The sequence below is a fragment of the Pyrus communis genome, chromosome 5, assembly GCF_041283825.1.
Source record: "Pyrus communis isolate YQ-2024b chromosome 5, ASM4128382v1, whole genome shotgun sequence".
Lineage (NCBI taxonomy): Eukaryota > Viridiplantae > Streptophyta > Magnoliopsida > Rosales > Rosaceae > Pyrus > Pyrus communis.
In genome coordinates this window covers 15,016,585-15,043,346 of record NC_142569.1, presented here as the reverse complement: position 1 = coordinate 15,043,346, position 26,762 = coordinate 15,016,585, and the positions used below count along the sequence as shown (strand labels likewise).

The 26,762-nt window shown below is 35.5% G+C and overlaps 1 long non-coding RNA gene and 1 pseudogene across 3 annotated transcripts; one reads left to right on the top strand and one right to left on the bottom strand.

The window, feature by feature from the left end:
* Nucleotides 1-1,251: 1,251 nt before the first annotated feature.
* LOC137721147 (uncharacterized) lies at nucleotides 1,252-13,221 on the bottom strand. 2 transcript variants are annotated; one of them, XR_015962800.1, is made up of 3 exons: nucleotides 13,004-13,221; nucleotides 2,071-2,407; nucleotides 1,252-1,984 (listed from the first exon to the last, which is right to left on the bottom strand). It is a non-coding gene; the product is annotated as an uncharacterized LOC137721147 (long non-coding RNA). The 2 variants fall into 2 exon arrangements; XR_011066608.1 differs by lacking the exon at nucleotides 13,004-13,221 and having other exon boundaries at nucleotides 2,071-2,596.
* A 9,771-nt stretch (nucleotides 13,222-22,992) lies between these two features.
* LOC137725944 (beta-glucosidase 12-like) lies at nucleotides 22,993-26,370 on the top strand (annotated as a pseudogene). Its single transcript, XR_015962142.1, has 13 exons — nucleotides 22,993-23,187; nucleotides 23,372-23,441; nucleotides 23,699-23,757; nucleotides 23,907-23,982; nucleotides 24,151-24,228; nucleotides 24,322-24,409; nucleotides 24,491-24,746; nucleotides 24,949-25,064; nucleotides 25,204-25,421; nucleotides 25,558-25,589; nucleotides 25,683-25,785; nucleotides 25,926-26,034; nucleotides 26,151-26,370. The product of XR_015962142.1 is annotated as a beta-glucosidase 12-like (transcript).
* The last annotated feature ends 392 nt before the right edge of the window (nucleotides 26,371-26,762 follow it).

The following is a 26,762-nucleotide window of genomic DNA, read 5'->3' as shown; positions in this document are numbered from 1 at the left end:
GGTGATTCACCATATTCTGGTTTCGTATGAAGGCTAACCCTGAAAAATGCGAGAGGAAATATGCAGCTTTCTTTTGTTTTTTTGTTTTTTGTTTTTTTCTTTTACTTGTCGGTTCAGTATTGCATAGACTTGTGATCTATGAAATAAACATGTGCTGAAGGCTTCTCCAATTCCAACAAGTGACATGCACTGCACATAAATCAAAAGAAAATGAATGTAGGCCACAAGTATATTATACAGCCAAATAGGTAGACACTTAAATCATAACAGACCATTAGGTTTATTTAAAAATAAGGAATTATAACATCATATTTTCCTCCACCTCATTAATATAACTATAAAAGCACAACACTATGTAATTCCTTTCGTCTAAGTCCAAAATATCACAAGAAAATGTAGCTTTCGCGAGAAAATAAATAGTAAAATATGCGTTCATCATTATGCTATTTCTTAATGCTTCCATCCCTCCTTGGTTGTGATTTCGATCTTCCTCTTCATCATCATCAATATCGCTCTCTTCACTATAGTCTTCGGGGTCATCAAAATGCCTATCACATTCAGAATGCCTCCTTTTGTAGTTATGAAGAGCCATTGTAGCAATGACAATATTCACTTGCTTATTGAACACACAATCAAGCATATCCCTCAAAATTGCCCACCTTTTTTTCATACTCTAAACGTACGCTCAATTACGCTTCTAAGAGAAAAATGTCCATGGTTGAATACCTCTTTATGCCCCGTTGGTTGGCCACTCCTATAAAAATATGAGAGATGATGTCTTTGACCTTTATGCCCCATGGGGTGGTATTAAATTCCAAATCTATAAGTTTGATAATATCTATTGCCATCTAACATACAATATCCAACATAACACCAAAATATCTACTAACGATTTCCGAAGAGTGTTGAAATTGCTCTTAGCTATTCTTTTTTTTTTTTTTTTTTTCTTCTATACTATGTCCTAACATATGCAAGAACATTCCTAATATCACTTCCTCCTTGAACCTTTCAAACTATAGTTAGCTTGCAATACTTTCATTAACCAAATGTTACCTGTTTGAAAAAATTCATACATGGAGTTTTATGCACATATTTTAGATAATATGCTTCAATAGCTCGAGTACAAGCACATGCTAATATGTCAAAATCTTCCTCATCATTATCTAGAATGTCCATATTCAAGCGCACCTGCAAGTTAACAAATAATCCTTAACAAAATTCAAGCACCTTGCCAATTAACAGTTGTACCAATATTGAAAACAAAGTATCTAAAAATTAACTCATAATTCAAAATAACATTCAAGGAAGGTGTCAAACAAATTCTACGACATAATCCTAAAATCTGACTAAGAGTGTACAAATCCAGAATGTTTTGTAAAACTACAACTCCCTCATTGGTTGATGAACTCATAATTCATCCCAGTAAGTTGCACACTAGGATCTTTCAAGATAGAGAACATCTCTCTCTTCTCTTGATTAAAAAACAAACGAGTTGCAAACAGCCACAACGGGCTTGTACGCTCACAACCGGTAACGGTTCAACAACCTGCACAACTTCAGGAATACTAGTGCCTGTCACCAATTGCCTCATAGTGCTCTTACCCTCTACTCCACCAATAAGGCGGTCAATTTGACCATACAATTTTGCAACATCGCCAACCTTTTTCCTTTTTCTATCAAACTTACTTGTTCTCAATTCACCTTGGTCAGCTATTTTCTTTTTCCTTCAGCTCTTTTCTTTTTCCTTTCTTAGCACCTTTTCTCATAGATTCGGTAGTGCACTCTCCTCATCATCTGATCCAATAGATTCATTTTGTATATTAACATTTCCTGTTGAGTCATCCCTACTATTTGGTAGTAGTGCACCAAATGAAGGTGCCCAAGCATTTGTACCAGTAGCAACGCTGTTTGAGAGCATCCTATCCAACTTTTCTTCGAACTCAGGAGTGATGCCTTTCTGCAATCTTCCATATTCAGGATTTATCTACAAATAAAAAAGAATGTTGTTATTATGTAGTTTATGATTACTATAACTAGAATAACATCATAACTGATGCAAAGTGAACATACCTGAATCTTATTATTCCACCATTCATCAAAGGCATCCACTGTTCCTTTGCTTGGATTCCACTCTAGGCCAGTTTCTTTCCCAATTAGTTTTTTGCACAACTACCAATCCTTTTGTAGTCTATCTCACTTATTTTTCAATTGCGCTTTACTATAAGAATTTCCTGTTTCTTTCCTAAAGTTTTCTATCAAATTTGCCGATCTTTCTTTGTTAAAGTGAGGGCCAAGACGACGTCCGACCTCAACATCCTTGATGCACAACTCACTGAATACGGATATATTATGATCATTGCATGTACCATGTGGAGCTCTTGCTGAAGTTCCCACCTTTTTTGCCATCCTTATATATATAATATTAAAGGAAAACTAATGAAAGGGTTTGAAAACTTTGAATTTTAATGATAGAGCAAAACAAGACACAAAGTTCAGAAGCTATATGGTGTATATAGATCTGGAATGGAGACCACAACAAGTCACGCAATAAAGCAAAAAAAACCACAACATCATCAAGACTTACATAGCATAATTGTAATTAGAGCATGTCTAGCCCGTGCCCAATGGACCGGCACCAAGTGAAAAAAATGGACCGGCACCAAGTGGATCAACTCCAGCCCGCAAAACAGGCTGGCACCCAGCTCGTGCCAGGCAGGAGCCCAACCCAAAATGGACAGACCCAAAGGCCGGTCCATTTCCCTGGCGCGTGCACAACACGCTCTCCATCCCGCGAGTAGCCAACAGCAATTGCAGGCGGTGGGGCCCGCGTGCAGGCCAAGTTGGGTTCGACCGGGTGAGGGCTACGTGGCCCTCCTCAGAGCCATTGGATTTCCAACGGCTAGTTTTTGTAGACCGTTGGATTTCCAACAGTAAAAAAAATTTAAATTTCACTTTTAAATTGGACCGTCCGATCACAGATCAACGGTTCACGTTTTTTTCACCAAAAATTAAAAAAAAAAAAAAAAGGCCCAACGGTCAGAAATTTGACCGTTGGCCACCTGGCAGCGTGTTGGCTGTTGGATTTGATTATTTTTCAAATCCAACGGTCCAGATTAATTACAACATTAAAATTTATTAAAAATTAATTAAAAATTGTCAAATTTTTTTTAAAAAATACAGAAAAATTTTAAAAAATTAATTAATTTTTTCTATAAATACCTAACCCTCATCTTCCACCTTACACCACATTTCAATATTTTCTACACTTTCTACACTTTCTACATTTGAATATTTTGTACACTTTGAGAGAAAAAAATGACTTCGTGGAAGCTCAGTGAAGATGTTACGTTGTGTGAATGTTGGGTTCGCACTACTCATGACCCGATTACGGGTAATGAGATGGATAAGCGAGAAATGTGGAGTAAAATTATGAAATCGTTTTGCGATGTACATGGAAAAGATGTACATGGAAAAGATGCCAAATCTAGTCAAGGTCTTCAAGGTCGTTGGAAAAAAAATCAACGCATCCTTTACTTGTTGGACAAACGCCCTCTCTCATGCTTCTGGTAATCTGCGTAGTGGGACAAGTTTAGCAGATGAGGTAACAATATTTTTATTTATTTATATGCATTCCACCACATCAATATTTTAATTTATTTAATTTCTTATGTAATTTTATGTAATATGCATTCCACGCCCATCAATATTTTATGTAATTTCTATGTAATTTATATGCATTCCACGTCCATCAATATTTTAATTTATTTATTTGTGTTACACCCGTATTTTTTAATACTATCTTATCCCACATTTTTATAGACACTACAAGCACAAGCATTCTACAATGCAAAGAACCATAACAAATCATTCAACAAATGGGAATGTTGGCAAATTGTAAAAGATTGCCCTGGATACAAAATTGTGGCAACCGGTCCAGAAGTTGTCATGCACGGTATGGGTCTACACAGTTCGCCAGAAGCAGACACAGCCGAACAAGAAGCCAACACATTTGAAGACATAGAAGGGACGCCTGAACAAGTGCCAGAGACCCAACCGACTCATCAGTCCCTCAGGCCTCAAGGTAAAAAGGCATCAAAGAAAAAAGGTAGTTCTTCCAAAAATGACTACACTAAATATATGGAGGAACTTACTCGTCAAGGTGAACTGAACATGGCATGGGAAAAGGCTAGAGATGAGGAAAAAGCTACTGCTATGGCAGCAATTATTGCAGCTACTGAGGCTCGTGATGCGGCGGCTGAGAGACAAAGAGAAATAGTTAATCGAGAGAACAAGATGATTAGAGAAGCACTTCATCGAGAGAATGAGATGCTTAGAGAAGAAAGGATGGCTCAAACAGATCGTGACACTATGAACAAGTCTCTAGTAGGACTGTCTCCGAATTCAAAATATTTTTGGATATCAGAAAAAAAAGATGTCGTGCGAAGGAGGCGTGCAAGAGATGCCGAAACAAGTCAAGGGGGTTCCAGCTACAGAAATCCTAGCAACCAAGATCCTAGCACCACATATCCTAACTCCACAGACTTTGTATAATTTCGCATTTATTTGTACTACTTTATTTAATTTCTTATGTAATTTCTTATTTATTTTTAGAACTTTATTTAATTTCTTATGTAATTTCTTATTTACTTTTAGAACTTTATTTAATTTCTTATTTACTTTTAGAACTTTATTTAATTTCTTATGTAATTTCTTATTTATTTTTAGAACTTTATTTAATTTCTTATGTTATTTATTATTTACTTTTAGAACTTTATTTACTTTCTTATGTAATTTCTTATTTACTTTTAGAACTTTATTTAATTTCTTATGTAATTTTTGTACTTTATTTAAATATTTGAATAAGATTACATAAACTCACCAAATAAACATTTAAAAAAAAAATACCAAATAAAATTACATAACCTCACCATTTAAACTTAAAAAAAAAAACACACTAAATAAGATTACTTAAAAAACAATACACTTTTGTTAACTGAAGCAGCCAGCCATTGTAGACTTGTAGCAGCCAGCCATTGTAGACTTGTTAACTAAATCAGCCATTGTTGACTAAAGAATTAGGAAATCAGACATGTTTTCCATTGTAATTAATAAAGTAGTTGTAAGCTGTAAAGTTAGGTATAGGCAGTAGTTTCACAGCAGTGTTTTTATGACTTCTTGTACTGGTTTCATACCTGATCATCATTGCTTGTATTCCTATATAAATCCTCCGATTGGGAGATGAATAGATCAAAAAATTAACTCTATTTTGGCATGGTATCAGAGCCATTCTGATCCAAAAGGAGTTTCTATTCTAATTAACCTACTGGCACTACTGCCATCTACCCCATAAGACCTGCAGAATAGCAGGCCTTATACTTTCATACGAATCCAATCTCTCTTTGGCCATATCTGCCAACATCACTACCCATATTGAGCTTGTTAACCATATACATTCCGCTGCATCTCTACTCATCTTCTGTCCATTTGCAATATCTCCACGAACCCATACCCTATAAACCCAAAATTTTAAATAACTACCCCATACCCTATAAACCATACCCGTTGGAATCACCCAACAAACCCGTGCCATTGCCTCTTCCTCCTTGTATTTTGTTCCTGCATCCCTCTCAGTGAGACTCTATTGTTTCAATAAAGAGAATTTGTTGCAGTAGTAATGGGTGACTCCAAGACCACTGTTTCAGCTGCTGTTACACAAAATGATATGTCTCTGCATATCACCCCAGACAAGTTGGATGGGTCCAACTATTCCTCGTGGTCCCAAAGTGTCCGCATCTACATCACTGGCAAAGGCAAATGGTCTTATGTCAGTGGAAAAAATAAGGCATCAGCAGAAGCCGATGCATTGTATGCTATATGGGAGGAAGAGAATGCCATGGTTCAATCTTGGCTTCTCCGACTCTCTACTGCAAAAGATGTTTGGGATGCTGTTACCCAAACTTACTCAATTGAAAAAGATGCATCAAAATTATATGAACTTCGCCGTCAAGCACTGGCGACTCGCCAGAATGGTGAGCCTTTATCTGCATATTATGGTAAACTCCAGCAAACATGGCAAGAAATAGATTTCTTACGTCCTGGAAAATTGAAATGTGCTGATGATGTTGCTGCTCAAGAGACAGAAATTTCAGAAGAAAGATTGTATGATTTTCTGGCTGGCCTTGATCCTCATTTAGATCATGTTCGCAGTCAAGTTTTGACTCAAACACCTTTGCCATCTGTTCGTGCTGCTTATGCTCTTGTGAATGCTGAAGCAAGTAGACAAACCATTATGTTGGTTGGCCCACAAGTGGAAGGATCAGCCATGGTAGCTGCTCCGTCTCGATTTCCCCGTGGAGTCTCGAATTCTCGATCAGGGGGATCTAAAGTTACTGATACAAGGAAGTGTACTTATTGTGACAAGGATAAGCATACTAGAGACACTTGTTTTAAGTTGCATGGATATCCTGATTGGTGGGTTCAAAAGAAGGAAAATCAAAAGAAAAGCATTGTTGGATCACAAGCACACCTGTCTACACCAACGCCTTCCGTGCCTCGAGTAGATCAATCTGCTCACTCAGTTTCTCCTACTACTGCTTCCACTTCCTTAGTCGACGCAGGTAACTTTGGTTTTGCCTTGAACACCACATTTGGTGCTCCAAATAAACCTTGGATCATTGATTCGGGGGCTTCTGACCATATGACCAATAACTCTTCATGGTTTGCTTCTCACACTACTCCACCTTTAAATACCGTTAAAGTTGCTAATGGTATTTCCACTCCAGTGCTTGGAGCAGGCTCCATCTCATTAACACCATGCCTATCTCTCTCATCTGTTTTACATGTTCCTAATCTTTCTCACAATTTGCTTTCCATTGGTAAACTTACAAATCAACTAAACTGTCTTGCCATCTTTTCTCCTACTCATTGTTGGTTTCAGGATATTCGAACGAAAGCGTTGATTGGTCATGGTAGAGAGAGGGGAGGTCTATACTACTTGGACTTACCACCAGATTGTGAGAAGACAAGTTACAGTTGTCAAGTGGAAGCTAAACAAGTTGAAGCTTCTAAAAAAATTTGGTTATGGCACAAAAGATTGGGACATCCTTCCTTTCAGTACCTGCAATATCTATTCCCTTCTTTATTTTCTAAAGTCAAGGTTTCTAATTTCCATTGTGAAACTTGCATCTTTTCTAAAAATCATCGTGTCTCATTTCCTTTAAGCTCCAATAAAAGTGATGTTCCTTTCTCTCTTATTCATTCTGATGTTTGGGGACCATTTCATATTCCTACTCATACTGGTGCTAAATACTTTGTCTCTTTCATTGATGACTGCACTCGAGTTTCTTGGGTATACTTACTAAAAAGTAAGAGTGAGGTTATGTCTGTTTTTCCAATATTTCATCAAATGATTCAAACCCAATTTAATGCTAAAATTCAAGTTGTTCGATCTGACAATGGGAAAGAGTATTTGAATTATGGACTTGGAACATTTTTTCAACAAGAAGGTATCATTCATCAAACATCTTGTCCACATACTCCTCAACAGAACGGTATAGCAGAACGTAAAAATCGTCACCTCTTGGATGTGGCTCGATCTTTATGTTTTGCTATGCATGTTCCTAAACGTTTTTGGGGTGATGCCATTCACACAGCTGTTTTTCTTATCAATCGCATGCCATCACGTGTTCTCCAATTTCAAACACCTATCCAAACCCTTTCCCAGTATCATTCTCTTCCTTCACGCCTTCATATTCCTCCAAAAGTGTTTGGTTGTGTCTGCTATGTTCATGTCCACATGCAAAATCGTGATAAGTTGGATCCTCGAGCCATCAAATGTATGTTTATTGGCTATTCTGCTACTCAGAAAGGGTATCGATGTTACTATCCTCCCAATGGGAAAATTTTTGTCTCTATGGATGTTACCTTTCAGGAACAAGAGGCTTATTTTTCAGAGGGAGATTCGGTCACTTCTCTTCAGGGGGAGATGGGGAGTAAGGAGGAAGAGCAGTGGCCACTTGACATTGGTGGTATGCATTCTTCGGATGAACACTTGTCTGATGCCGGTGATGGTCCAAACTTGCCTAATGATGAGGCAAAGAGTGGAAAAATATTGAAGGTGTATGAGAGGACAAGAAAAAAGGGAGATAAAGGAAAAGAAAAAGAAAAAGGTGCTGATGAGATAGACCACCCACATATAGATCCCCTCATTGACCAACTCTCTGACCAATCAGCTGCTACTCATACGAATTATCCTGAGGTAACCACTCATTCTCCTTCTCTTCAGCCTACTATATTTGATGAGTCCAATCATGAGATTTCATTAAGTGCTAATCCAAATGAACCACATCATGAGTCTGTTTGTGCTGATCCAAATGAACCACATCATGAGTCTGTTTCTCGTTATCCTATTCGAGAAAATCGAGGGATACCCCCTGTTCGTTATGGTTATTCTTCTACAAAGGGTATTCAATATCCCATATCTAATTTTGTTTCATCTCATCGCTTGTCAGACTCTTATATAGCTTTTGCAAACCAATTGTCATCAATCTCAATTCCTAATAAGTTACAGGATGCTCTTAAAAATCCAAAATGGAAAAAAGCTATGATTGAAGAGATGGAAGCTCTTCGAAAAAACTCCACTTGGGAACTGGTTAAACTTCCTGAAGGCAAGAAACCTGTTGGGTGTAGATGGGTGTTCACAGTAAAGCATAAAGCTGATGGTTCAGTGCAGAGGTACAAGGCCAGATTGGTAGCCAAAGGTTATACTCAAACCTATGGCATTGATTATCAAGAGACATTTGCGCCGGTAGCAAAGATCAACACTATTAGGGTTCTTATGTCATTGGCAGCAAATCTGGGGTGGCCTCTACGACAGTTTGATGTGAAAAATGCATTTCTACATGGAGACTTGGATAAAGAGGTATACATGGATCTTCCTCCTGGATTCACTACCACTTGTGATATTGGCAAAGTATGCAGGTTGAGAAAGTCCTTGTATGGATTGAAGCAATCACCAAGGGCATGGTTTGGCAGGTTCGCTCAATCCATGAGAAATTATGGGTTCAAGCAAACTCAGGCTGACCATACCTTATTTCTTAAGCATGATAAAGGTAAACTTACAGCCTTAATTGTTTATGTGGATGATATGGTGGTTACATGTAATGACGTCGAGGGAATTCAAAAACTTCAAATGTATCTAGCCTAGGAATTTGAAATGAAGGACTTGGGTACTTTGAAATATTTCTTGGGTATTGAAGTTGCAAGATCAAAGCATGGCATTTTTCTTTCTCAAAAGAAATATGTTATAGACTTATTAACTGAGACTGGGATGTTAGCTTGTAAACCTGCAGACACACCAATTGAGCAAAACCATTGATTAGGAGACTATCCTGATCAAGTTTCGGCTAACAAGGAAAGATACCAAAGATTAGTTGGGAGGTTGATTTATTTGTCTCATACACGACCTGACATAGCCTATGCTGTAAGTGTGGTGAGTCAATTTATGCATAGGCCAAGTGAAGCCCACATGGATGCTGTACAACGCATTCTCAGGTATTTGAAGTCTGCTCCTGGAAAAGGCTTGATGTTTTCCAATCATGGACATCAAGAAGTTGAAGGATACACTGATGCAGATTGGGCTGGGTCAGTAACTGATCGCAGATCGACTTCTGGATACTTTACATTTGTTGGAGGAAATCTAGTTACTTGGCGCAGTAAGAAGCAACATGTAGTGGCTAGATCCAGTGCTGAAGCTGAATTTAGAGGTATGGCACACGGCGTGCAAGAATTGTTATGGCTCAAGATTTTGTTGAGAGAATTGGGTTTCAATTCTACAAAGCCATCAAATCTTTATTGTGATAACAAAGCCGCCATTAGCATTGCTCATAATCCAGTTCAACATGATCGTACTAAACATGTTGAAATGGATAGGCACTTTATTAAGGAAAGGTTGGTTGATGGTACCATTAACTTGCCTTATGTGAAGAGTGATGATCAGCTAGCAGATATTTTAACAAAGGCAGTGTCAAGTAGGATTTTCCATCTTTCACTCAGCAAGTTGGGCATTCAAGATATTTATGCACCAACTTGAGGGGAAGTGTTAACTGAAGCAGCCAGCCATTGTAGACTTGTAGCAGCCAGCCATTGTAGACTTGTTAACTAAATCAGCCATTGTTGACTAAAGAATTAGGAAATCAGACATGTTTTCCATTGTAATTAATAAAGTAGTTGTAAGCTGTAAAGTTAGGTATAGGCAGTAGTTTCACAGCAGTGTTTTTATGACTTCTTGTACTGGTTTCATACCTGATCATCATTGCTTGTATTCCTATATAAATCCTCCGATTGGGAGATGAATAGATCAAGAAATTAACTCTATTTTGGCAACTTTATTCTTCAACCACAAGCCTTATTTTAATTATCTTCGCCTTCGTGCAATCTCCACTGATGGTCAATCAAGTCATTCTGGCGGGCTATGTGCCAGTATGGCTCTTGCAATGAAGTGTATCGTTGAACGATCAATTCATTGTAACGTCCATCCCGTTCCAACGGCTCGTGTTGCACGGGATCTTCGGTCCGGTCATGAGCATAGTAGATTTGTGTTCTTGAGTTGTTCATCAGATCCGGCTCGTATTCATCGACGGCATCATAATCATACTCGTCTTCAACAATCATGTTGTGGAGAATAATACACGTCATCATGATGGATCGAAGAGCCTCAACATCAAACATTCTAGCTGCAACCCTGACAATGGCCCAACGAGCTTGCAGGATACCAAAACAACGCTCGACATCCTTCCTACACCCTTCTTGACATTTTGCGAAGTGTTTCTCTTTTTCACTCTGCGGGTGTGGCACTGTTTTGACAAATGTTGACCACCTTGGGTAAATACCATCTGCAAGGTAGTATGGTCCCTCGTATTTATTACCATTAACCCAATATGTGCATCTCGGCCCACGCCCTTGTAGCAGTTCGTCAAACACTGGAGATTGGGCAAGGACATTTAGGTCATTCTGAGCTCCTGGAACACCAAAGAAAGCATGCCAAATCCATGTATCAAAAGAAGCCACCGCTTCCAGAATGATGCTTTTGGCTCCTTTTCTGTCGCCATAAGCTCCTTGCCACGCACTTGGATAGTTTTTCCATGTCCAGTGCATGCAGTTGATGCTTCCAATCATGCCAGGGAAGCCTCGCATCTCACCCTTCCTCAGAAGCCTTCGCATGTCCCTTGTCGTGGGTTGCCGAAGGTACTCATTGGTGTAGAGGGCTTCAATTGCAGAGCAAAACCGCATCAGGGACTCCAGAACCGATGTTTTACCCATCCTTGCGATCTCATCCACTTGATCTGCAGATGCTCCATATGCAAGCATTCGCAAGGCAGCCGTAATTTTTTGCTCAGGAAGAAGACCTAGAACATGAAAAGCATCATCTTTTTGCACAAAATATGGATCATGGTTGCAGACATCACTCATGATTTTAGCGAACAAACTTCGTTGCATTCTATAACGACGTCTAAAAACATGATCAGGGAAAACGCTGTTGGGAATAAAATAATCTTCCAAGAGATCTTTACCTCGTCTTTCCCTTCTTCTATCGATGTTTGCCGCATGTCTGGGTTTGGCTATCTGACCCATAGCTTCCATGATACGGCGGGAATGTGAGGCCCTCCGCCTTCTATGGTGATCATCCTCATCCTCCTCCATTGCGAAGGCCTCATCTCCACCTCCACCTTGGTCAAGATTGATCAATTCTTCCTGTTGTGCCAACAACCTTTTCTGCTGCTCTTGCAACTGTTTATACGCTCTCCTTGAAGAAGACATTGTAAGAACTCAAGATTTGAAAACGATAAAGAAGAATTCTGAGCTAAAAAAAAGGATTGAGTTTAGTGTGAGGATGGATGTAGGGATGTAGGGTTTATATGGACAAAAAAAAAAAGAATATGAGGTTCTGGACAATGCCACGTGGCACTACGGGATTGGTTGAAAATCTTAGCGGAAATCTATTCAAAAAATAGTACGTTCGGATAATGACACGTGGCGTGACGAGATTGGTTAAAAATCTTATCGAAATCTTGCCTAAATTATTGTAAACAGGAAGTGACACGTGGATTGTCGGGATTGGTTGAAAATCTTAGGGGAAATCTATTCAAAAAATAGTACGTTCGGATAATGACACGTGGCGTGACGAGATTGGCTAAAAATCCTATCCGAAATTAAAACTTTTTTTTTTTATTATTTTATAAAAAAATTATTTAATATTTTAAATGGACTGGGTGCCAGCGCATTTTGTAGGGGTGGAGATCGTTTGTACCAGCGCATTTTTTAGACTGGGTGCCAGCACATTTTTTTTGGGGTGGAGATGCTTTGGCCTATTACTGTTCTTTGGGTCTATTACTGTTCAATTAAGTGGATAAATGCGCTGGGTGCTGGCGCAAAGTGGATAGGGGTGGAGTTGATCTTATGAGCTAGAGATAAGGCTCTGAAATGTTCATTGCCTGCTCAAAATCATATGCTTACTATGATTCTGCAATCTTCCATTTCATGCGACTCATACTATTCTTTTATCTTTTGGTCCAAATAAAAAAACTACTTTTGAAAAGCTCACTATCCAGATGCCGGTGTAAATTTATGTTGCAGACATGTTTTCGCTGATACCACGTGAAAGAGAGGATCCATGTCTGTGTAAATTTAATTTAGCAGCAATCAAATCTTCCAGTATCATCCAAAAACTAATCACCGAACTAAGTTCCAACTAATCAACTAATTATACGGGAAAAAACGATTCTAACCAAATTAACCAAAGAAATTAATCCACCTCAAGTCCCAGAAATTAATTAAAAATAGAATTTAACCAAATTAATCAGCAAATTTCAATCATTTTGGAACAAAAATCAATTGCAGAAAAATGAAGAAAATGACTTATAGTTGAATCAGTTCAATATTTCAATATTCCAACAATAAATTGTCAAAATAAGCAAATTAGAAATTGAAACGAAAGAAAACTCACCTGTTGTTGGTTAAGAGTGCTTGAACCGGAGGAGATGAAGAGGATAGATGGGTCTATGCCCGAACCAGATGAGAGGGAGAGGAGAAAGCGCGAGAGAAATAGGGAAAGGTGGAAATTGAACGAAGCATAGGAGAAAAGGATAGTATTGTCAGCATAAATGTTTCATTAATTGACAATTTTTACGCTCTTCTATGAAAAAAAAATGCTCTTTTAGAGTCTAACCTACTTTTGCCTTCTATTGTTTTTGATCCACAATTGAAGAAAAAAAAAACTCTTTTTTCCAACCAAACACAATTTATGGTTCCAACTTTTTTTTTCAAAAAAATTAAGCAATCCCAAGCCAGCCTTATGTTTAGAGGAGGACATATAAATTTAGAATTTTGGCATGGAAAAAAAAAAACTTAGAATTTGGTACCTTCAATTCTTAAATTTAGTTTCATGTAAATAGATGTTATTTTCATATTTCTATAAATGAGAGTTTAAAAATAACAAATTCTGTATTCATTTCTATTGTTCTTTTAGGTTAATCAAACAAGCAAATTCACAATTTCTAGATAATAAAATTTTGTCATTTCAATTTCCATCATTTTAAAATTCTTTAGTAATATAAATTATTTTCATCCAAACAGATTGTTAGGTTTTATTCTTATGCTATGTGTGTACGTCATTTTGTAGTTTAACATAAAGAAGATGAATTAATAATCAATAAGAGTCTTGTCTCCATTTTTCTAATAATATATGAACACAACTACAAGTTATTTTAACTTAAGATAGCACAATTCAAAAAGAAAATGGTGCAACCTCCACTTCAAATTTCTAGAGTGCACAAAATTTGCCACAAAAACAAAACAAAAAAATCCTTCCAATTTTTTCCTCGTGTTGCACAATGCCAAAATATCATGTGCATTCTCCGCACCTCCAATTTTCCATTTGCGAAAAATCTACAAAAAGAAAGTCTTGCTCAATTTTCATATTGTTTGCCTCATTCGTCTTGTGAAAAGACATTAAAATTTGTTATTGATTCCTGCAAACAGAAAGTTAAGCGGGTAAATATATAATATAATTAGCATTTATGACATCAAGTACACATCTATATTTGTTTTTATGTATTTTAGTTGTCATATATGACATGTCATCTCGACCAAACTTTTTTCCTGTATTATCAGACTTATTTCTTCTCAATTCGCCCTAGTCAGCTACTCTCTTTTTTCCCTTCTTATCATCTTTTCTTATGTATTGAATAGTCTCATTCTTCTCCTCATCATTTGGTCCAACAGTTTTAGATTGTAAACAAACATCTTCCGTGGATTCCTCCATAATATCTGGTGGTAGTACACTAGACAAAGGTAAATCCACTTGTCATATAACTATTGTATTGAAAGATATATCTTTCGATGAAGTGGAAGAAATAGATCAAAGGAAATCTATAATTAATTAGAGCTGAGGATGCTTAAAGGAAGAATATCTTATATTATAAAAAAAAAAATACAAATATGCTATATTATGTTATGCTTAAAAAAAATAATAATAATAAAACGAATGACTGAAAAAAAAAAAAAAAATACAAACAGATGACATGTTTCACAATATATATAGTAATGGGGGATTATGGGACAAAAAATAAATCCATTTGGCATGGAGCTAGAACCTTGTTTCGAGATGGTTTTGCTGGTATTGCTCCAGATTTAGATGCTCAACTGGAATTTGGAGCATTCCAAAAACTTGGAGATCCAACTACAAGAAGACAAGTAGTCTGATACAATATGCGTTGTTACTTGTTACTTTTCATTTTTTTTTTTTTTTTGTGATTTTTAGATGGGGTACCAAATAAATCTTGATTTGAATCACTGCCTTTTCTTTGACTCTTGTTCTTTATTTATCCGGGAGACGATCCCAAATAAACAGGTATGGAACCTATAACTGTAAACCACGATCGAATCTATGGAAGCATTGGTTCATACATTCCTTTTAGTCTCAACTCTAGAAATAATATTTTTCGCTATCTTTTTTCGAGAACTGCCTAATGTTCCAACTAAAAAGGTAAAATGATTTGTTATCATCTCAATTGAAGTACGAATCCTCCCAATATTGGGAGAATCCATACTTCAACTATTTCCTTTGTTCCTCGAATGGATCTCTTAGTTGTTGAGAGGGTTGCCCAAAAGAAGTATATAAGGTGTACAATTTTTTGGTTGATAAAGGGATCAAATGGTATAATTCTTTTGTTGGTAGATTGGAGGATTACGAACATGAATATTGCTTCCCTATTGGCTGTTTTTGCATTAATTGCTACTTCTTTAATCTTACTGATTAGTGTTGATGTTGCATTTGCTTCTCCTGAGGGTTGATCGGGTAACAATGTTCTATTTTCCGTATACCTGACAATTTCTTACACGACCCGTTAACACGACACGTAAACGACACGAAAATAATGGGTTTCGGGTCAACATGATAACTAATCGGGTCATTATCGGGTCACACGATAATAACCCGTTAATAACAGGTCCTTAACAGGTTTACACGAGAGTAACACGCGGGTAACCTGTTTCGACACGATAAGAAAAATGCTATTTTGATGATTTTAATTTTTTAAACTACTAAAAAAAAATTATTATAAAATGCAATAGATATAATGAATATGTATATATTGTTTATTAATTATTATTCTATATAAACTTTAAATTTTAAGTTTTATCTATTTATTTATTTTTATAGTATATTATAGGCAAAGATTGAGATTAAAAATCATAAAACACATTAAAAATAAAAATATCAAGTAATATAAAAATACCAAACACATAAAAAAATTATAATAATTAATTTCCCGCCTAATATTTCAAGAGTTTCATCCATTTCCCCGCCTAATGTTTGGGAAATTTTGCAGCCTATATCCATCCATTTCCCGCCTAATATTTAACCCATAGAAACTCTAAGTGTTAGTTAATGTATCGTTTTGATGGGATACGCATCCTATGAAACAAATTTCAATGATCCAACCGTCAAACTTGTTTATATATGCTTCGAGATCGCATACACCAAAATTTACAAAAAAAAAAATATTCAGAGATCAAGAAACGAGACAAAACTTTTCAACGGTTATAAACGAAAAATCACGATTTAACGGTTGTTTTAACTCTGATTTTGATGATTTTTTACAGCTATACTCTTTGACCCTATATGAATATAATGAATGAATTCGATCTTCAATTTAAAATATTTACATTGGTGGATACCACAAAATCTTATGTTATGACACACCCCGAGATCAGGGCGTGCTGGCTATCACACGGAGGTGACGTAGCCATATGCACGTGCGGAAGCTAATAAAGTAGTAATATAAAGTATGAATAATTTAAAAACTAGCATACAAAGTACTAAAACAAGTGCTAGCGTAAGTGAAACACGAATTCAGAGTAAGACTACAGCAGTCCAAAGAAAAGACTCGACGATAGTACACCCGAAGGTGACCCTACAATGGTGAGTGTCTGTCAGAAATGCCGGGAATGCCCTCTGGGAAACCACCGAAACTGCTAAGCAACTAGAACCTGGAGGGGCGCAAAACAAAAGCGTGAGTGGGCAAAAACAAATCTTTCGAAAGCCATTTATAGAAATACTTTCTAACCCTTCGCCGTAAAACCTGTATACTTCCCAGAAAATAAACATATATACGTATGTATATAGGTATGTCAATCATGCTCAAATATATGCCATGTGCTCAATAATATGCCATGCCGAAATCTCATAATGATATGCAAGTGCTCAGGTATAAATCATGATCATAACATATAATCTGGTAGCCGGAGTCACCTAACGTGACCTGTACGGCTGCATATAGAGCTCAAATCTCAAACTCAATAACTGAACCTGCCCACGAGTCGGAACCAAAAGCCCACTCACTGATATGTGGAAGGGTCGTAGCCCCCTGCCTCGAGTGACCACGCTCGTCCTCGGGATACGTATCACCTATATGCGAAATAACTATAAAAACGTCAATTTTAAAGCACATAACCAACTTCTCGTAATAACTTCTCATACATTGCTCAAATTGGACAAATGAATATACTAACGTGCTCTACACAACCTCAGGATCACAACCATATTTTTAGAAAAATTTTCCTCCGCCGCACGCGCCCCCACGCGCCGGCCAAGAAACGGCCACACGCGCCGGACACGCGCAGGCACGTGCCTGGCACGCTGACGGCGTCAACTGACGCCGTTAGGAATATTCCGTCAGTTTTGACAGATTCCATTAACGGCGTCAGGAATATTCCGTCAGACTTGACGGAATATTCCGTCACCTTCTCCGGTGAACCTCCGGCGAGGCTCCAGCGCCGTCGTCGGCGCCGGAAAACTGGAAAAACTTCAAACTTCGTTTTCTCACTCGTTTCTACACCATTTTTCACGTTTCTTGAACCAAAATGAAGCTTAGGACTAGTAGAATCACAATATACTACTTTTAAAGGCTAAAAACCACTCGATCATACCTGTCTCCAAACTCCAAAAACCGGCCAACTTCGAACCAAGCTATTCCGACGTCCAAATTCGTCCAACGAAGTACTCCTGAGCTCCTCGTGACACCACCAAGCTACCTACGAGCTTAGAAATCCCAAAAATGTGCTAGATTAAATTTGCATGAACAGTACTCAAATCGGACCACCTCGAATCGACGTGAAAACGTTAGGATTCTCACCTGAAAATGGTACGATCGTGCTCCTCTCTACCTCACGAGTTCGACAGTGTCCTTGGTTCCCTCGATCTGCTAAGGTTTAGAGTGCTTGTGGGTGTGTCCGTACGTGAATAGTGAGAGGGGAAGGGAAATGGGAAGAAAGGGAACTCAGGAGAGAGAGAGAGAGAGAGACAGTGAGAGTGGGAGTGACAGTGTGTGTGTGTGGCCCAACACATGCCAACACCACACCAAGTAACCAAAAACATGACGAAAACGAACTAGGGGCAAATTCGTAATTTCACACGTACGTTAATATGAATTTTGGGACGGGATGTCACATGTTATACTTGATAAAAGTATAAATAAACTCTCAAGTGTTAGTGAATTTATCATTTTGATGGGATACGCATCCTTCAAAACTAATTTCAACGATCCAACCGTCAAACTTGTTTATATATGCTTCGATATCGCATACACCAAAAATTGCAAAAAACAAACATTCAGAGATCAAGTAACGAGACAAAAAATTTTGACGGTTATAAACGAAAAATCACGATTTAACGGTTATTTTAACTCCGATTTTGATGATTTTTTACAGCTACACTCCTTGACCCTGTATGAATACAATGAATGAATTCGATCTTCAATTTAAAATATTTATACTAGTGGACACCACAAAATCTTATGTTATACTTAATGAAAGTATAAATAAACTCTTAAGTGTTAGTGAATCTATCGTTTTGATGGGATACGCATCCTACGAAACTAATTTCAATGATCTAACCGTCAAAGTTGTTTATATATGCTTCGAGATCGCATACGCCAAAAATTGCAAAAAACAAACATGTAGAGATCAAGTAACGAGACAAAACTTTTCAACGGTTATAAACGAAAAATCATGATTTAACGGTTATTTTAACTCTAATTTTGATGATTTTTTACAGCTACACTCCTTGACCCTATATGAATACAATGAATGAATTCGATATTCAATTTAAAATATTTATACTAGTGGATACCACAAAATCTTATGTTATACTTGATGAAAATATAAATAAACTCTCAAGTGTTAGTTAATGTATCGTTTTGATGGGATACGCATCCTATGAAACAAATTTCAATGATCCAACCGTCAAACTTGTTTATATATGCTTCGAGATCGCATACACCAAAATTGACAAAAAAAAAATATTCAGAGATCAAGAAACGAGACAAAACTTTTCGACGGTTATAAACCAAAAATCACGATTTAACGGTTGTTTTAACTTTGATTTTGATGATTTTTTACAGCTATACTCTTTGACCCTATATGAATATAATGAATGAATTCGATCTTCAATTTAAAATATTTACACTAGTAGATACCACAAAATCTTATGTTATACTTGATGAAAGTATAAACAAATTCTTAAGTGTTAGTGAATCTATTGTTTTGATCGGATACGCATCCTACGAAACTAATTTCAACGATCCAACCGTCAAACTTGTTGATATATGCTTCGAGATCGCATAAGCCAAAAATTGCAAAAAACAAACATTCAGAGATCAAGTAAAGAGACAAAACTTTTCAACCGTTATAAACGAAAAATCACGATTTAACGGTTATTTTAACTTTGATTTTGATGATTTTTTACAGCTACACTTCTTGACCCTATATGAATACAATGAATGAATTCGATCTTCAATTTGAAATATTTACACTAGTGGATACCACAAAATCTTATGTTATACTTGATGAAAGTATAAATAAACTCTTAAATGTTAGTGAATTTATCGTTTTGATGGAATATGCATCCTACAAAACTAATTTCAACGATCCAACCGTCAAACTTATTTATATATGCTTCGAGATCGCATACGCCAAAAATTGCAAAAAACAAACATTCAGAGATCAAGTAATGAGACAAAACTTTTCGACGGTTATAAATGAAAAATCACGATTTAACAGTTATTTTAACTCTGATTTTGATGATTTTTTATAGCTACACTCCTTGACCCTATATGAATACAATGAATGAATTCGATCTTCAATTTAAAATATTTACATTAGTGGATACCACAAAATCTTATGTTATACTTAATGAAAATATAAATAAACTCTAAGTGTTAGTTAATGTATCGTTTTGATGGGATACGCATCATATGAAACTAATTTCAATGATCCAACCATCAAACATGTTTATATATGCTTCGAGATCGCATACGCCAGAAATTGCAAAAAAACAAACATTCAAAGATCAAGTAATGAGACAAAATGTTTCGACGGTTATAAACGAAAAATCACGATTTAACGGTTATTTTAACTCTGATTTTGATGATTTTTTACAGCTACACTCCTTGATCCTATATGAATACAATGAACTAATTTGATCATCAATTTAAAATATTTACAAAAGTGGATATATACCACAAAATCTTATGTCATGATGATCTATGAAAATTGAGGATTTTGTAAAAGGAATAACATGTAAGCTTTGAGTTCCATTGGCAAGGTTACATGGTCGTTTATATTTTTAAAACCCTTCAAATCTCATGAACAATGTTATTTATTTTAGTGAAAAATTAATAAAATTAATAATAATAATAATTATTGTAGAAGTGTGAAAAATGTAATCACTCGTAATAAAAAGCTTTACAACTTTCATTAAGGGGTCAACTCCGAAATTTAGTATGCATATACTGATTTAGTATTATGTTTTACATTTTTTTGGGGTCAAATTATGTTTTTCATTTTCATTTTTATTGATTTAAAATATATTTTTCTTAACGGGTAACGGGTCGGGTCATATTACCTGAAAATATTAACGGGTTGATTTCGGGTCGGGTCATATTACCCGTTTACTTTAACGGGTATTACACGACACGACCCGTTAAGCTATCGGGTATGACACGAAAACGACACGAACACGAGAAACACGACACGAATGCCAGGTCTAATTTTCCGGCACATCATTATGGTTTGGATTAGTCTTTCTGGTGGGTATCCTTAATTCTCTCATATCCTGAACCTATTCGTTCTATATCCAAAAATGAAATGACCCCCCTTCCCAATTCCTTCAGGTTGTGAGACACACTAAAATTCAATATAAGTCCCAAAAATTCAAATAAAGAAAAAAAATTAGAAAAATTAGAGAGGGGTCAAACTTTTGTGTTTTTGAATTGTAAAAATATATATAAATGAAAAATATTAAATCAAAATAAATAGATGTAAGCTAATAAAAACCAGTCTCTTGAAACAACTAATCAATTTCTTGTACTACCAAGAAGAAGCCACCCCAATGGTATCTTTTCACAATCTTTAGGAGCGAAATAGCCAATTTGAGAACCTAGCTATTTCGATGCCTTCTTAATTAGCGTGGAAATACAATTTCACAAAACCACTGGGTTTACGGATTCAATATTAAAACTCTAACAAGAAGAAAAAGATCAAGATTAATTAATTCTTCATCCTTATCGATTATGCACTTATGTAAAGAATTCTGGTCATAAATTTCTACCTTTTTGTTGGGTCAAATAATTTTCTACTGTTTGAATAAGTCTCTGTAGCTAATCGCCCATATTCAACTTCAAAAGTTTTGCCCATCAACAGTTGGACATGCATAATATAAACATGCAGATAAATGACTCTTTGTTTCCGAATCCAGAAAACATTTTCTTTCCCTAAAAAAGTCAAGAGTATTCAAGGATTGATTATTTCAAATTAAGATGAGATCGATCGAACTGTTGTGTACATTATCTTACTTTTCAACTCAAGGAATAATTTTATAAATAATGTATTTTTGTAGTATAAGTTATTAATTTCTTAATCTTAATATGAATATCATATATACAAAAAACTATTCAAATTGAAGACTGTTTAGTCATCCAAATGTATCAATAAAATGAATAGTTCGTTATAAATCTTTTATTGAAATAATTCTTTTTGTTTAGATGATGTTCAAATAAAAATTAGGAAACTAAATGATCACAATATAAAATTTGTAGAATATGTGCATTCCTCATAGGTGGAACGCAAGGATTATCCATTCTTTTACGTACGCAGACAACTATTGGGTACATGAAACGTGCTTTCTTTTAAATTACAGTCCATGACTTGGACTTTAAACTAGGACTTTCAAAGCCAATTTTGTTTACAAATTTTAACCCTTTACTATTCTCATTCTTGTACCAGCAAGAAGAATGTGTAACTACTATACTTTGAAGGGTGTCCAAACCTTCGAAAAAACCACCCCAATGGAATCCTTTCACAATCTTTAGGAATAGCCAACTTGAGAACCTAGCTATTTTGATGCCTTCTTAATTAGAGTGGAAAGACAATTTCAAAAAACCACTGGGTTTACCAATTCAATACTAAAACTCTAACAAGAAGAAAAAATCAAGATTAAATTCTTCATCCTTATCGCTTACTACTTATGTAAAGAATAGTGGTCATAAATTTCTGTTTTTTTGTTGGCTCAAGTAATTTTCTACTGTTTGAACAAGTCTCTATTGCTAATCTTCCATATTCAACTTCAAAAGTTATGCCTTCAACATTGGGACATACATCATATAAACATGCAGATAAATGGCTCTTTGTTTCCTAATGCAGTTAACATTTTCTTTTGCAGGAAAACTCAAGGGTAACTCAAGGATTGATCATTGCAAATTAAAATGAGATTGATCGTACAGTTGTCTATATTATCTTACTTTTCAACTCAAGGAATGATTTGTTTTTATAAATAATGTATTTTCATATATATAGTATAAGTTATTGATTTTTTAATCTGAATTTGAATATCATATATGCAAAAAACTGTTCAAATTGAAGGCTATGTAGTTATCCAAATATGTCAATAAAATGAATAGTTCATTATAAATCTTTTACTTAGTATCAACACTATCGATTGGGTTCATATATTTAAATGACTAAACGATCTCAAATTCAAATAATTATTTTTGTTTAGATGATCTTCAAATAAAGATTAAGGAAATGAAGTATCACAATATAAAATTTGAAGAGTATGTGCATTCCTCATAGGTTTATCCATTCTTTTACGTGCGTACGCAACTTTTGGGTACATGAAACGTGCTTTCTTTTAAACTACAGACCATGATTTGGTCTTTAAACTAGGGTTTTCAAAGTCAATTTTGTTTACAATTTTTAACCCTTTACTATTCTCATGACTTGGTCTTTAAACTAGGGCTTTCAAAGTCAATTTTGTTTACAATTTTTAACCCTTTACTATTCTCATGAGCTAGTACGTAGACACCATATCCCTTCCTCCCTTTCTCTATATAAACCCCATGCAATATTCCAGGAGGAGATAACTTAATTAATTATCTCGATCGATATCAAAACTCCCAAGTTATGGCAATGAAATATTCACGATCTTTGCTCTTTGGTGTGCTGCTACTCATTGGCTTTGCATTGACAAATAGCAAAGCAACTAATACAGATCCACCTGTTCATTGCGAATTTCTCAATCGCAGCAGTTTTGAACCAGGGTTTATATTTGGCACAGGTTCCGCAGCTTACCAGGTCTGTATATATATGTATTTTACACACACACACACACACATTTATATATTTCTTTTGGGATTATTTACCATATTTTTGGTGTATTTTATACATGCAGTTAGCATCCATGCATGAATTATAATGTTGACATCTTCCTTGCGTGTGTAGTAGTACTCTTACGTATATGCATGTGTGTATATTTCAGTATGAAGGTGCAGTAAAAGAAGATGGAAGAGGCCCAAGCATATGGGATACCTTCACCCACAAACATCCAGGTCTGTGATTTAATCAATTGATAATATGAAAACTTTAGCTACTTCATTTCAAAAGGAGTATAAATAGCACCTCATTCTTTTCTTCGTGAGGACAAGTAAACTCCAACCTCTCTAATAACCATGCACTTTGTTGGGAGACGAATAGTACGTGGTCATGTGATATGTACAATATATGTATATACATCATCAGTGCGCACGCATATAAAGTACTTTGCACATGATATGGATTTCACCATTATGTTTTTGAATGACTACAGAAAAAATCGCTGATGGCAGTAACGGAGACGTCGCTATAGATCAATATCACCGCTATAAGGTCTAAAACCTCATAACTTTGTCTCTTGACCCTTTATACTTGAAGGGCACATGTTAACATATTAAATTGGAGCCTCTATAAAAATAAAATAAAAAGGACAATAGATAATGAGATCCTCAATATTTAATTTTAAACTTTTGTCATTTTAGGAAGATGTGGGGATTATGAAGGATATGGAGTTGGATGCTTACAGATTATCTATTTCATGGTCCAGATTATTACCAAGTAAGTTGCTCCACATCCTCATATTTGGTTGGGACCAATGTCAATATTGTGCATAAGAATTATTTTTCCTACAAGAAAATTATTCTCTTTATATACTTTTAACTAAAGTAATGTGATCGAGTTATCTACTGGTTAACCCTCTTTTTTTTTTTTTTTTTTTCTAATTAGATGGAACATTAAGTGGTGGCATTAACAGAAAAGGAATTGATTATTACAACAATCTCATCAATGAACTCCTACGAAATGGTTAATCATCCTACCTTAAACAATTATTACATGAATTTTTAGAACATCATTCAATTAGACTTTTAATTTGATTTTACTGATCATGTACTACAGGTTTAAAGCCGTTTGTAACACTCTTTCATTGGGATGTTCCCCAAGCTTTAGAAGATGAATATGGTGGTTTCTTAAGCCCTCGTATTGTGTAAGTGAACAAAATTTATTTTCTCTTTGATAATTTGATAAAATACATACTGATATACGTAACATAAATTTGTATCTACAGGGATCATTTTAAAGACTATGCAGAACTTTGTTATAAGGAATTTGGTGATCGAGTCAAGCACTGGTTCACGGTAAATGAGCCATATACTTTTAGTAGCATGGGTTATGCTGTTGGGACTCTAGCACCAGGACGTTGCTCTTCTTGGCAAAATCTAAACTGCACCGGTGGAGATTCAGCCATTGAACCATACTTGGTGACACACCACATTCTTCTTGCTCATGGAGCAGCTGTAGAATTGTACAAGAATAGATATCAGGTTCAATAATAGTTTCTTTTTTTTTAATTTTTTTCTTTTTTTTTTTGGGTCAGCATATTGGCTCCTAATTGAGAATTCTATATGAATCATTATTATTGAGTTCTAATACAAGAGGGAATACTCTCAGTAGTAAGATAATCTAAAGGTTGTATCTTTTTCTATAACTCCTATTTATTCAACAAAAATTCATATTTTTGGGCAGGCATCTCAGAAAGGCTTGATAGGAATAACATTGGTGACATACTGGTTTGAGCCTGCTTCGGAGTCAAAGCAAGATAAAGATGCTGCCTTACGATCTTTGGATTTTATGTTTGGATGGCAAGTGTCTTAATAAATTATATATAAACTCAATTACACGTTTACTTATGACTTGTAACATTGATACAACCTAGCTAGCATTACTCTTTATATATAATGCTCTAATTAGGCTAATATTTGGAATTTTCATGTTTTGTAGGTTTTTGGATCCGTTAACAAGTGGTGACTATCCACACACCATGCGATCAATTGTTGGAAAAAGATTGCCAAAATTCACAAAAGAACAATCCAAGTTGCTAAACGGATCGTTTGATTTTCTTGGAATAAATTATTATACTGCTAGATACGCAACTAGTACACCGAAGAACAATTCACTACAGGCAAGCTTCTTAACAGACCCTCAAGCTGATCTTACAAGTGAGTGCGAAAGGAAACTTACTTTCAATAGCTTAAGTTCTTTGTTCTTCTTGACCTAGTTTGACTTCTTAATTACATTAATTATATTCTAATATTTACACCAATTGTATTCTAATGTTTGTAAATATTGTGGCAGCTGAGCTTAATGGAGTACTTATTGGTCCACAGGTATACATCAAATTTTTTATTTTGTGCTATTTGCATTTGGAGGATTAGTTTTTTACCCCAACAGTAACGTATTATCTTGAAATGGTGTTGCAGACTGCTTCAGATTGGTTATATGTATATCCAAAAGGAATTCACGATCTTGTGCTCTACACAAAGGAAAAATATAATGATCCACTCATTTATATTACTGAGAATGGTATGTCATACATACTTTTAAGCCTTGATTAAATGCAAAAGTTTCACATATTTATAATGGTGTAAAATGAAACTACCCCTTTTTTTTTTTTTTAGAGGAAAAAACTAAATTTAATTTTTTGTGCATTAATATGTACGTAGGTGTATCAGAGTTGAATAATCCAGAACTATCAATTGACGAGGCTCTTCATGATACCAATAGAATTGACTACCACTACCGTCACCTGTGTTACCTTCAAGCGGCGATCAAGTAAGTAGTTATTAACAAATTAATTAAGGCTATATACTGCCTAGCCTTCTTAAGTTATTGTTATTTAATCATTATATTGACCTAATCCATTTGAACATTTATGTATTTGTGTGCAGAAATGGTGCGAAAGTGAAGGGATACTTTCCATGGACATTGTTGGATGACTTTGAATGGGATTCTGGATACACCGTCCGATTTGGTTTAAACTACGTGGATTATAATGACGGGCTAAAAAGACACCCAAAACTCTCAGCACATTGGTTCAAAAATTTGCTTAAGAAGAATTGAAGGAATTAAAAGAAATTTATTGTTGATTATAAACATTTAAGTGGATAATTGTCCTTTTTATGTATTTGTATTTCAATTCCTTCCGCATTTGTATTTCCTTTCAATAATGTAAGTATTCTTTGAGATTCAATAATTCAATAAAAAGCTATAAGAGCTGTGAATGCTACAGTAAGACCTCTCTATACAAAGGAATAACTTATTTATAGCCGTAAACAGTTTTGGTCCTAGTTTGGGTTGAGAAATAAATAGCACATTGTAATAAGTTATTATTTTTCTTGGTCCTATTGTAAAGAAACTCGCCTCGACATAGTAGTAATTGTTAATAAGCACAATAATAAACAAGGCCACAAAAAAAATAAAAAATAAAAAAAAGATAAGAAAAGGTTTTAGATGGACTAAAACATTTCTATACTATTGTTTGGGATGTTTTTTTTTTTTTT